At 47.5% G+C, this 13021-nt stretch overlaps 1 long non-coding RNA gene across 2 annotated transcripts in view; it reads left to right on the forward strand.

Moving 5' to 3' along the window:
* The first annotated feature begins 6901 nt into the window (after positions 1-6901).
* The window catches only part of LOC115944427 (uncharacterized), a 36254-nt gene continuing 30134 nt past the window's right edge, over positions 6902-13021 (forward strand). The window contains exons 1-3 of one of the 2 annotated variants that reach the window (XR_004078980.2): positions 6902-7023; positions 7110-7205; positions 10688-11037. This is a non-coding gene — a long non-coding RNA (uncharacterized LOC115944427). Of the gene's footprint in view, positions 7024-7109; positions 7206-10687; positions 11038-13021 lie in introns of those variants that run through there. The other variant, XR_014146331.1, reaches the window with a different exon arrangement.

Consider the following 13021-nt stretch of genomic DNA (forward strand, 5'->3'; position numbering starts at 1 on the left):
GGGAGTCTGCTTCTCCCTCTGACCCTCCCCCTCTCATGCTCTCTCTCTCTCTCTCTCTCTCAAATAAATAAATAAAATCTTTAAAAAAAAAAAAGAAGGAAATTCTGACACAAGCTACAAACATGGATGAACTTGGATGACAGTGTACTAAGTGAAACAAGTCAGTCACAAAAACACAAATATTGTATGATTCCACTCATATGAGGTACCCAGAGCAGTCAAATCCACAGAGACAGAAAGTAGAACAGTGGTTTCCAGGGCCTGGGAGGGGAGGGGGAATAGGGAGTCGTTTTTAATGGGGACAGGGTATCAGTTTTGCAAGATGAAAAGAGTTCTGGAGACGGATGGTGGCGGTGGTCGCCCAACAATACGAATGGATTTAACAGTACTCTTGAAAATAATTAGTGCGGTAAATTTTATGTATATTTTACCACAATAAAAATGAAATCCCACAAGTAAAGTGCTATGATGTTGCTGATATAGCAAGTGAAGCACAGAGACCACTGCAAGTAAGAGGCAGAACCAGCATTCTCAGTGGGTAGATAGACTCCAAGGTCTGGGACCTAACCACCAGCATCCACCACCCACCATCCACCATCCGCCATCCACCACCCGCCATCTACCATAGATCATCTACTGGGGGGGGGGGGGGAAGCCAGAAAATCAGAAGTAAAAATAATAAAAACATCCACCCTTGCTCTGGGCATCCAAGGATACTAAAGGAGTTGACGTAGCCTTCCCATCGTAGCTAATCACAATCAGAGATTAACCCTCTATCCCAAACCAGTTAGTTGTAAAGCGACCACAGATTAGTAGTTGTCTTGCTCTATAGCATGAAATGGAATTTGAACCCAGAACTTACAAGACCAGAGTAAATTCTGAGGATTCCCTGATTTCCCAGACTTCAGTGCCATCCTCGTGCCAACAGACAGCTGTCAGCCCTGTCCCTCCCAGCCCGGCCCTTCCATCCAGCACATCTGGGCCAGCCCCCTCAAGAGTCATGAAAGGTGTCACAGGAGCAAACAACCAAAGGAAACAGAATTGTCCAAAAGCAAAAGAAACATGATTTTTTCATCCCCCGTGAAACAGAGTCAACCCCAGGCTATCTGCAACTTGATCATTTTCATAAGGTCACCGGGCACTGGATGACTTAATCTATTTACCTGGATTGAGCGACAGTCCTCGCACATCCCGGCCATGGTTGTGTCAGTGGCTGAGACCCCTGCGCTCCCCGCACCCACACAACAGCCGTGCGTCTGTCCCCAGGTTCTGGATACGAGCTCTCGCTTCTGAAGGAGGCAGGGGCCGGGGAGCCACATGTCTGTCCAGACGACCCCCTCCCCAGGGTCACAGCACAAAGACAGCTAATTTAAACCGTGGTCTTTAAAGTCAAATGAAAGAGAGAAGCGGTCAAGTAGAGAACGCGGAAAAGGAAACATTACAAAACCTTCAAAACCAAAAGCCCAGAGGCACATTTTCTTTGGGGATAGGCCCGTTATTTGTTCTTCCTTTCAAGGGTGTAATGTTTATTTAACTGGAAAAGACAGCTTGACTTAATTGAGTGTGTGGGAGGGGTGGCGCACATGGAAGGGAGGAAGAAAGGGGGGCTTCTATAGCTAGGCAGAATTTCTGCTCTCTGTGGCAGAAACTGGCCACACTCAAAGGTCAATGACTGAACATGGGCACGATCTGGGTTTCTAGAAAAGAAAAGAAGGAAGGGTATAAATAACCACTGTTAAATGCCTATTCTGACTGGGCAGATCTAGACCAAACATTTAGGCTTTAAACATTTTATGCAACAACCCACAGTAAGAAGCACATTTTATTGTAGGCCAGTGCACACACACATGCACAAACACACACACATTCACATGTATATTTCACAAAAACAATGCTTGCCCTCACTATATGGGAGGGACCCTGATATTCTCTAGCCCACTTTTTATATTTACTTTTTAATGGAGGTCTAACATACCATAACAATGTTGTGCACAAACTCAAACATGCAGCTTGATGGATTTTTTTTAGGGCTCCCAATTTTTTTTTTTTTACAAATAGCTTTATTGAGATATGATTTACATACCATAAAATTCACCCATTTCAAGTGTACAGCCCAGTAGTCCTTAGTATATTTCCAGAGTTGTACAACCATCTCCATAATCTAATTTTGGAACTTTTTGCATTTTCATCAGCCCAAAGAAAAATCAGTATCTATTCTATTTTGTCTATTTATTTTTTTAACGCTGGTCACAGCCCATCAGATTTAATTCACCAGTGGGTTACGTCTGCAGATGACGAGACCTGTGTCAGAGGTTTTGCTAAAATCTCTCACTTACTCGTCACAAGAGTCCTGAAAGACAGGCACAACTCTGCCCACCCAGCTGGGAGCACAGAGGCAGAGCGCCCCCGCAATTCCAAGCTCACAGCACTCAGAAGCGATCGAGGCTGGTCGGGAGAGCAAGCCAGCCCCACACAGAGCCCCCCATTGTGGGGAGATGCTGAACTTGGTGACTCATTGCACAAAACACATTACAGTCAGAACTGTTGCCAGACAAACTGAATTCAAACCTCTTTAATGCAGAACTCAGCGTTGATATTCATACCCTGGGTGGAGCGGGGGTGACATGTACCCCAGCGGGATTGAGCAGATGAGTTTGAGAAGCAAATTAACAACACAAGAAAACCTTCAGGGATATTCTGCCTCAAACTCTTTCAACACGGAGCAGATGAGCCTGTTTCAGAGGCTGCAAACAATAAAAACCGTGTATCTATTTTTATAGCATTGAACTATCGTTATCGGTAAAACCGAGAGCAATTTCAATCAGACGTACATCAAAAAAATCCTACAGAATCATTGTTATACAGAATGTTGTGATTAAACGCAGATGACAGTTTCCTGTCTTCTCTCTTAGCCCAAGTCCTCAAGCAGGGGGAGCAGGTGGGGGGAGTCTGTAGATGTTAGTGTGTCTGGGTGTATGAGTGTGTTTGCACATTTGTGTGTATGTGTAGTGTTTGTGAATATGTGTGTGTGCTCTGTGTGTGACTATGTGTGTGTTGGGGAAAGGGAGGGCTCAATTCTCACCTCCACCCAAAATGATCTAGAGGCTGTAGATGTGAAGCAACAGGCAGACATTCCAGCCCAACGGGCCCCGAATTACATGGCTACAGATGCCACATACTAGCCCAGGGGCTACAGGAGGGGCTCAGTCAAACACCGGAGGAAAAGAAAACCCAGAGGGCCCGGGCTCTGGGTGTCAGACAAACTGAGCCATCCTGAGGTGACTGGATCCTTGAGGGATTGCAGCGGAGGGCTAGGGGGCAACAGTAGGAATCAGGGAATGGTGAAGGTTCTGGCAAGCCTTCCGCTGTACACATCAGTGCAATCAAATAAGCTTATCTTATTTATCTACCAGCTGGTTTGATGGGTAGTAAAAGAGTGAAGGTCAGTGGGGGAGGAAAGCAATAAAAATTTCACCTTCCAGTCCAGCCCCATCCTCTTTCTAGATACCTGTGACTAAACCAGGCTCCCCTTCGAGATACCAGTTTCCTGTTCATAAGCAGAGTTTATTCATCCATTCAGCAAGCATTTCTTGAGCACCTTGTAAGTGCCACCAATTGGGATAGACAGCACGGAGCTGTTTCATTTTTCCCTAGAAACCCTGTTGGGCTGAAGTCTAGGACAGTGTCTAAGATATTTATGTACAAACATCATCAATTTGGATACCGCGGAAGAACCTGGTTTGGTCAATGCCAAAAAGCTATGCATGAGAGCCTGCAAACCCTACCCCCAATCCGCACCTTGAGCTCGGATAAGCTCATGTGTGCTCCAGCCCCCCAGGGAACACAGGGTCCCCAGGGCAGAGCAGAAGCATGATGGGAGCAAAACCGTGGAGGCAGCCTCTGGCCAGAGCAGGGCTGACCGATTCACCAGCGCTGAGTTTGGCTTTACCACACCCTCGCTCTAGGATGGGCTTGGCGTCGGTTTCCTGACCTGCTCCGTGGCAAGAGGGCTCCTGCTGCAAGCAGAGCAGGGTTAAAGAGCACAGCCTGATCCCATAAAACAAAACAGAGCTGGCCTTGGTGGGTTTGGGCCTCCCCTCCCCTGGAGCGCCGGACACTGACACTGACAAGCAGCATGGGGGGGCACCCCGAGTCCTCAGTCCCCTCAGATCCAGGTGCCTGAGCTGCCAGATCTCCCTAGGATATGGGTTCCTTTGAACTTTTTCAAAGGTATGGAGGAAAGCCTGGCGTTTTATGAGTTCTGCCGCAGGCAGAGGAAATGGCTGTGTGCGGAGATGGAAGCCAATTAGAGGCAAAGGTCCGCAAGCTGCTCTCCCGCAGAGCTTGCCGCAGCCTGCCTCTGGGCCCGCGGCCGAGGCTCCAGAGCCCTGCTCCCGAGGGCTGAGGGGCACACAGGGGGCTCCTGGATGGAGGCAGGAGGCCATTCCGAGGTGTCCTCCTTTGGACTGAGTCCACCTTTGACCCCTCTCACCGCTGAATTCTGGAAGACAGTGGCTTGGCTCGGATCCCCCATTCATTAGGTGTTGCGAGAAATGCCTGAGTCAGGCCAACGTTGATTCTGGCGGTGGGAGGAAATGGCAGTTCTTTTTTCTCGTCTTCCCTGGTGCCCCTAGGGCCATAGAGCTCTCCTGCAGAGATATCCCACCTCAGATCAGTGCCTTATGTGCTACATTCCACAAAGTGGCCAATCCCACCCAGGACTAAGGGCTTCGCAGGGACGCAGGACTTTCAGGGCTAAAACAAGTTCGTCATTCTACCCACAGGGCTTTTATCCCTCCACTAAGAGACCCAGAGTTTCAGATGGAAACAAAGGAAACCTGTCCCTGAAGACAGAGAGCATGGAGACCAGTCCTCCAGTTGCAGAACATACCGGCCTCATCTGAGATTCAGAGGACAGGGCACATGGAGACTTCCACATGGGCCCCAAACCAAACCACCTGGGTCAACCCAGACCTGAAGGGTTCCCCAAGCCGAGCTGAGCCTGGACCCTTAGAAGCCTGACCTCCTCTGACCCAGCTGGGGCTGCGCCCCTTGTTGCACCACCACCACCAGGCTCCCAGTCCCCTGCAGAAGCCCTGCTCACACCTACCCAGGTACCCAGGTATGGTAAGGATGGACGCCACCCAGGATGATGTCCACACAGCACTGCCAGTTCTGTGCATTGAGCCATAAAGAATGATCTTCTGGGGCTTTATTCTTGCTGACATCCCATATCCCTGGCAGGGTGGATGGAATAAGGGTGAGTCTGGTGAGAAGCTTGTGGTTCATTTTGCCTTCCAAGTGACCATGACCCCAGTGAGGTTTGTAGAATGCACCTAAAAAGTGAAGGGAAGTAGGACAGGGTTCCCATCAGCCTTCAGAACCCCCTGCTTGCTCCTCCTCTCCTCCAGCTCCCCTGGCCCTGTGGGATCAAGCAGGAGGAGGCTCGGGCACAGCCGCAGGTGTCGGTCCCAGGCCTCAGATACAGGCAGTGAAGAGCGGGGGGAGAAAGTGGAGCTGAAGGAGAGAACAAGGAGGTGGTGGGGCAAGGAGGAAGAAAAGATCCTGCGCATGGTTGGGGGGCTTCGAAATTTCCTCGGCGTTCACCGAGTAACGATACCTAGCATCCCCTAAATGCCCCCATGGCTAAGATCTCTGTTAGCCACATGGTGACTCTTCCAGCAGCCCCATGAGGGCAGGTGGGGTTCTCCATGTTTACACGGAAAGAAACCGTCACTAAGGGAGGTTAAGCCAGTTGCACGAGGTAACAAAACTAAGAAATCTCATCATCCCAGGTATGTCTGACTGCAAAGCTCTCAGCAGCTATAATATACAGCTTTCTGTCTCGCACACTCCTATTTGCATAAGTGCACAGTGCATCTCCATGCCAAGGACGGTTCCTATCTTCCCAACGTCAAGATCCACAGGTTCGGTCCTTAGGACTCCGTGGGAGAAGCCCGTGCCAGCCACAAAGCCCCGCGCGGGGCTGGGAAACGGCCGCGGAGCTCCCCCTGCTGGCCCCGCCGAGAGCACACACAGGACGTTGGGATGGCAACGCGAGCAGCAACGGACGCTTCACAAAGAAAGCAGATCGCGGCAGCCATGCTGGAGACCGCGCTGTGCTTGGGCTATGTCCTCCTTCTGGAGCCCCGGGGAAGGAGGGGAGCAACGCACAACGGCCGTTTCCCAAAGGAATGCTGAGAGGTGTCCCTAAAATGCAAATGATCTTTCAGCTTGAGAAATCTCAAAGGCGGGTAGCTTGTAGTCACATGGCCTGAATTCAAAATACAAAGAAAACACAAGAAACGAGAGCTGATGCTTGACTAAAAGTAAAAACAATAATAAAAGCCATACAGAGACATACAGCAAATGTTACCAGGTTTGAGCCCTTCCTGCGTGCCAAGCACTGTTCTAAGAGCTCCACGGTTATGATCTCATCAACAGCCATATTGAGATACTATTATTTTTATTAATTTGTTAACCAATTTTTATTAATTTGTTCATTTTTATTAATTAATTATTGTTATCAGCTGTGGAAGATGGGGCACAGAGATGTAAAGTCATTTGTACGAGGTCACACAGCCAGAAAACAGCAAGAGCCAGGGTAGATACATAAAGCAAAAGCCCTGCGGGAGACAGAGCATATGCTTAAAGAACAAATAATTCTGCCCTCCTGTGTGTGCGCACTAGTAGTATTTCCAGGTACTCGGTCTGTTTATTGCTCCTTCTTATATCCCCAGTAACAAACAAGCAAACAAACAACAAAGCATTTGTGAGTCCCAGAGTTAAGGTGGTTCGTGTCTGGCCACAGGAAAGAGGGAGCCCCACACACTTCCCTCCCGGAAGTGGACATTCTGCCCTGAACCGGAAGTGGACATTCTGCCCTGAACCGGAAGTGGACATTCTGCCCCTGCACCGTGAAGACATTCCCTCGCTCCCTGAGCTGAGCAGCCGGCAGAGACAAAGGGGGCAAGCTCAGGAAGTGTAGGCTCGGCCAACTGCCTTAGTAAATTACCTTTCATGGTGTGTAAAAGGAATTTGGCATCCGAGGGGAGAGACGAAAGCAGATTGGCCGAGGTGCAGAGAGACATCTGAATCTTGTTCCTCAGTTCTTAGGAGACGCTTCCAGGGCATACTTCCCACTCTCTGCTACAAGATGATGGAGATGACGAGATGACGTTGTGCCTACTCGCTTCACAGGAGAGGTGAGTGAGTTTGGGGGGGCACGGGGCAAAGATGGCGACAGCTGACCTCGGTGTGACTCTTGGTTCTTCCGTAAAATATAAAGCCTGCTGGAGCACAGAACTGAAGAGACTAAAGAGAAATACCCTGGCATCTGGTGTCGATGGCTGGGTGCTCTTGCTTTACAAAGGGTCACTAAAGACACCCTGAACCCCAGATCTCCACCGTAGCTAGAGGGAGGAGTTGATGGGCTAGTGTGGAGGTGGGAAGACGTCTGTGGGAAACGAGTTCAGACCTTAAAACTGGAAACATCCTGGGGATCTTGGCAGGGTTTTAGCTCCTCCATCTGCCTTTAGATGAGGAACTTACAGCTGATCTTCTGACAGTGTCCCCCACTCTTGTGCAAGGACAGAGCTAAGCTTTTGGCAGCACGCTGGAGCACAGATGCGCCAGGGACGTTCTGTTAACAAAGCACAAAGGGTAGAAGGAAGGAACAAACCATTCTTGTTCAGAGAGAGCTCCATTGTGTTTATCCAATAGGACAGAAAGCCTCCCCCCTCACCACCACTGTCAAAGGCAGATCCGTCCCATGACCAGAATCGGAGTCCCGCCCCTGGAGCAAGGATCCTGAGGTTTCACCGTCAGGGAGCAAAGCCTGCAGCTCCAGTGAAAACCCAAGTGCTCAGATCTCGCAGCTAGGGGGAGGGCAGGGCAATATCCCACCCACTCAAGAATCACTTCTTTCCACTTGTCTGAGCAGAGTGGGAAGGAGGGCCTCCGGAAACCATCTGGAAGGGAGTTGGCTGGGGCTCAGTTGTCACTGATTTATGAAGGCCTTTCAGGGCCAGAATGACACCATCCACCCTCAGCCTACCTCCTGCTAATTTATTTTCTCAGAGCTTTAAATCATGGTGACAGCCCTGCAGGCACTTTGACCAGTCAAGGTTCCCCCGCCCCCATAGTGGGCCCCGCACTGCACTCTACACCCCAACCTGCTCCCAGCCACACTCCCAGCCCCTGCTGCTGTCGGACTCTCTGCTCAGTCAGATAATCAGCAGAGCGGTAACTGACGGAGAAGCTCCTTCCACTGAAAAAAATTACCAAAGTTAAAAAAAAAAAGTATTGACATTATGACTCACCCTTACCTGGTATTAGTGCTAAGCTTCAAAGCAAACACCTGCTACCATCGACAAAATAAATGCTAAATTACTAAGATACCTACGTTCTTTTTCTAAACACAGATTTTACCACACCACCGAAATCTTGCTAGGTTAAAGGAGTTTTCCAATTGCCCAAAGCATCTGAATGCCCATTATTTCCACCCCACTTTTATTTTTTTTTTTTTTAAGATTTTTATTTATTCATTTGACAGAGAGAGAGAGAGCACAAGCAGGGGGAGCGGCAGGCTGAGGGAGAAGGAGAAGCAGGCCTCCCGCGGAGCAGGGAGCCCGATGTGGGGCTCGATCCCAGGACCCCAGGATCATGACCTGAGCTGAAGGCAGACGCCCAACTGACTGAGCCACCCAGGTGCCCCTCCACCCCACTTTTAGATGCTAGACCAAACCTTTGAAGTCCACTACCTCTTGCAAGTAGATAGATAGATAGATAGATAGATAGATAGATAGATAGATAATAAAAACCACAGCGCACTAGAAAGCCTTAGTATTTTTGAGGGCACCACAGTAGCTTGCTCTACCATATGGTCGCTATAGTAAAAAGCACAAAAAACAAAGCAGGCAGAAGCAAAAAGTAGGCAGGAAATGAAAACCAGGCTAGCTAGAAATTAGAGAAAGGCTTTAGGAAGCAATATGACAAGGAAAAGAGAAAGTTGCGGATGATTTTATCTCTGGGATCAGAGCTTCATTCCACCGCAAAAGTTCAGGTGGCCATTCATTCAGTGGTCAGACAGCCTATAAGCATTTATTATGCTCCCACAATATGCTTGTCATTGTGTTGGAATTAGGAGTCATCTCTGAGTTTATCCAGGCTCTTCTAGAGAAAGAAATCCACCTTTATAAAGTGAAATCATCCAGATTGCCGATGTGGGCTTCTTATGACAGAGGGATTCTGGTTCTGGCACATGGTGGCCAAGGATAGACAGTCATCTGTCACTGTTGACTCACCTCAAGGGCAAAACTCAGGATCCTGTGATCTTGGCTGGGTCACCCTCCTCCTTGCTTTATGCACAGTGGGCTTTAACATCACTGTTCTCCCCCAAACTCCAAACAGGAAGTGAGGGTTGTGATTTACTTCAAAGGGTACAGGGGGGGCCTCAGACTGCCTGAAAGTGAAGGTGTAAAGCATGCTGTGCGAGGAACACTATTATAAATCCCGGGGCGCTTGGTTGCCCCCAGTGGAGTTTGACTTTGAGTTTTGTTCTAATATGATCAAAGCAGTAGAAGGGGGAGGGCATATAATAAAAAGGGGGTTCTGATTAGCACTATTTGAATATATATTCCAGCTGGGGTAAAACACATCTGAATCATTGACAACCTCAAAGTGCTAACAATTCTATGAACTAGTGGAATTAGTAAGAGACACATCATACCAAGAATGATTAAATGACCAGCTGCAGGTGACGTGGGAACTTCAGACAACGCAGAGGTCAGAGTGAGCAGGCACAGGCTTGGCCTTCTCGCTGTGGGGACTGGGCCAGCTTTGGAGAGGAAAAGCAAAAGGAAAAGTCACCACAGTCAGTAGGCCCTAAGAGCAAAGATGTGAAGGAACAGAACTAACAGGTTTCTGAGGAAAGCATGACTAACTCAGTAGACAAGGAAAGTTCACTTAGGGAGAGACGGCTGGTGAGGTCAGATAAAGTTATCAATAATATAGGGGTCATTAGAGATCCGTGAAGGGACATCAAGATATTGGAATAACTATTTTACAAAGATTCATCTGATATCAAAATATAGAAAGGATAGGAGCATAGAAAGAAGAAAGGCAGAGAAAGGTTCTAGGAAGCTCTTAATGTCACATAGACCCGAAGCCCTGAGGATCTGGAGGCAAGAAGGAGCGGGTGATGCAAGAGACACTCGCTGTGAGAAAAGGCAAGACTCAGTGTGTGACAATCTGGGTGACTATAGAAGGCAGGAGGAGAAGTAAACATGACACAGATTTTGAGCCCCTATATTTCCAATGAACATGGTAGGAGTTCCCATCAACCCCGCCCCCCCCCCAGTTGCCACTATTGTTGGCATCCAAATTCTGCCTTCAAATCAGAGCCCGATCTTACAAGGTAAGATCCTCAGAGTTACCAGGCATTCCTGGTCTCTGTCAGAGTTACCAGGAATGCCTGGTAACTCTGAGGCAGAGCTTAGGGGCTACCGGGCCGCTCTGGTGGCTGTTTTCATTGGGATAAATGTCAAGTGTTCTAACAGAAACCAAAAATAATTAGAACTTAAAGTAGACATTGATTTCTCTCTCCTGTAATAGTTCACACATGTGAGAGCCCAAGGCTTATATGGCAACGTGTCTAAGACAAGGTTTTTCCTCTCCATCCTTATAGTGTTGTCCTTGTTGGTGTTCTCCCAGCTGGCTTGCTCCACTTCCTCCATGGTCTACACAGCAGGATGGAGGAAGGGATAGAAGGAAATCATACTCCTTCCCTTCAAGGGTATGACCTAGAAGTTGCACAGCCGTTTGGCCAGAACTTAGTATGTCCACACCCAGGGGCAAAGGAATCTAAATGAAAATCTAAAAGAAATGGAGTCTTGATCTTGGACAACTCAAGTGAAAATCCTATTACTGTGAAAGAAGAAATGAATGGATATTGGGAATTCGCCTGCCATTACTGTTACGGAAGCATTTCACCTAAAGCAATAAATCACACCTTTTTTTTTTTTTTTTAAAGTTGGATAGCAGTCTTAATTTTTTTTTTTTTTAAGATTTTATTTATTTATTTGAGAGAGAGAATGAGATAGAGAGAGAGAGCATGAGAGGGGGGAGGCTCAGAGGGAGAAGCAGGCTCCTCGCCAAGCAGGGAGCCCGATGCGGGACTCGATCCCGCGACTCCAGGATCATGACCTGGGCCGACGGCAGTCGCTTAACCAACTGAGCCACCCAGGCGCCCCTCACACCTTTTTTGAGCAGTGTGGAAAGAATGGCCCAAGAAAATGATGGTACCATTAACAGAAACAGGAGAAATGAGCAGAAAAACCAGCAAGGGAAGTAAGATGATTAATTCACTGTGGAAAGTTTAATGAACACCCCAAGAAGCATTGGCTTGGGGCCACTGAGAGACCTGGCACTGTAGCTCAGGGGCAAGGACAGGGTTAGAAACCCAGGTGACAGCCATGATGGCAGAGACCAGGAATGCCTTCCAAAGAGACTGAGAGGATGTGCCTTATTCAGGACTATGCAGTGGGCTTCAGTCACAGTGCTGGATGTTCCTAGACAGCCTCCAAAAAGAAACTTAAGTCCTACTCTCCACTGAGATTCCTTGTTCCAAATGGCACTGTGCTTAACCTTGGGAAGAAAAAGTGTTCCTTTTTTTCTATTGAGTCTGTATTTGAACCCCTGATGGACAATGACTTCTCCTTATGAAGTAAGCCAGGACCTTCTTGATGCCAGTCCCTCTTAGCCTGTGTGTGCACATTGGTGGGAGGGAGGGAGCAAAGACAAGAAGGGAAGTGTTGAGAATTTCCAAGGCACTTTCTGTAAGCACAAGCTGCCTTTTTCCTGGTAGTCATTAGCATTTTTGAGCATCCTGAATTTTTCATCCTCTGTTGTTTAGCCATCCATTTTTAAAGTGTTTGCATCAATAAGTAGGATCAGGAGTCAAGTGGACAGAGTGCCAGTACCTTCACCTAGTGGCAGAGATGGATCTCTGGTCAGTGGGCATGAAGTTGGCTCCAGAATATAAAGTGGGTCCCCTCTTCCAAGCTACTTGGCAAAGTTCTAACTAAACTGGGGAGCCAGTAGTCCAACCATCTAGAAGATAGATGTAAATGTCAAGGGCTGAAGGAACGTGCACAACATGTGGCAAAAAAAAGAGAGAGCGAGTGAGAGAGACGGAATTCCAACCGACAAATCCATGGAAGTCTCTCAGAATCACAACCGCAAGATCACCATTCTGTCTGATGACATTCTGAGCATCAAAAGATCAAGTTTTATATTGATTTATATTCTATTTCTGTCCTGGAGCAAGATCAGGAATGTCATATAGGGTGTTTAGATCCACCTGGGGTGCAGGGCAAACCAATAGTAAAATGAAGTCGAGGCAGTGCTTAAATGGTTTGGGTTTCTTGCCAACCAGCGAGATATAGTTAGCAGAAAAGGAAGGCAATGCCCATTTTTAATAGCTTTGTGAACTAAAGAGGCAAAAATACTAAGGAGGCACCTGATGTCTTTGCCTCCAGCACAGAAGGAAACTAAGGTTTACGGAGTGGTTATTACATGTTAGACATTTTACATATGCTATCACGTTTATCATCCCAACAATCCTGAGAGGTAGATTTTGTTATTCCTACTCTACAGGTGGGGAACCCAAAGCTCTGAGACATTAAGTAACTTGCCCAAGGGCACACAGCTAATAAGTTGTATGGTCAGTATATGAGCCCAAGTCAGTCTTTATTTATACACAGTACATAAAAGGGAGCCAATTAATCATAAAGGGAATATACCCAGAATTTTTTTATTGGAAAGTGTTGCATAAAATCTTGAAAGTAGGGTATTTCTACAAAATGCAGTGTCTCTAGATTAGAGAGATTAAAAGAACTATGTTAAAACTAAACTAAATGGACAAAGTAAAAATATAAATTATATGTGGTATCACATTAGCTTATTAAAAGAAATGCAAAGCCAGCCATCAAAAGGAATGAGATCTTGCCATTTGCAATGA

Source organism: Leptonychotes weddellii, chromosome 6, assembly GCF_054177405.1.
Source record: "Leptonychotes weddellii isolate Sample4059 chromosome 6, ASM5417740v2, whole genome shotgun sequence".
Classification (NCBI taxonomy): Eukaryota; Metazoa; Chordata; class Mammalia; order Carnivora; family Phocidae; genus Leptonychotes; species Leptonychotes weddellii.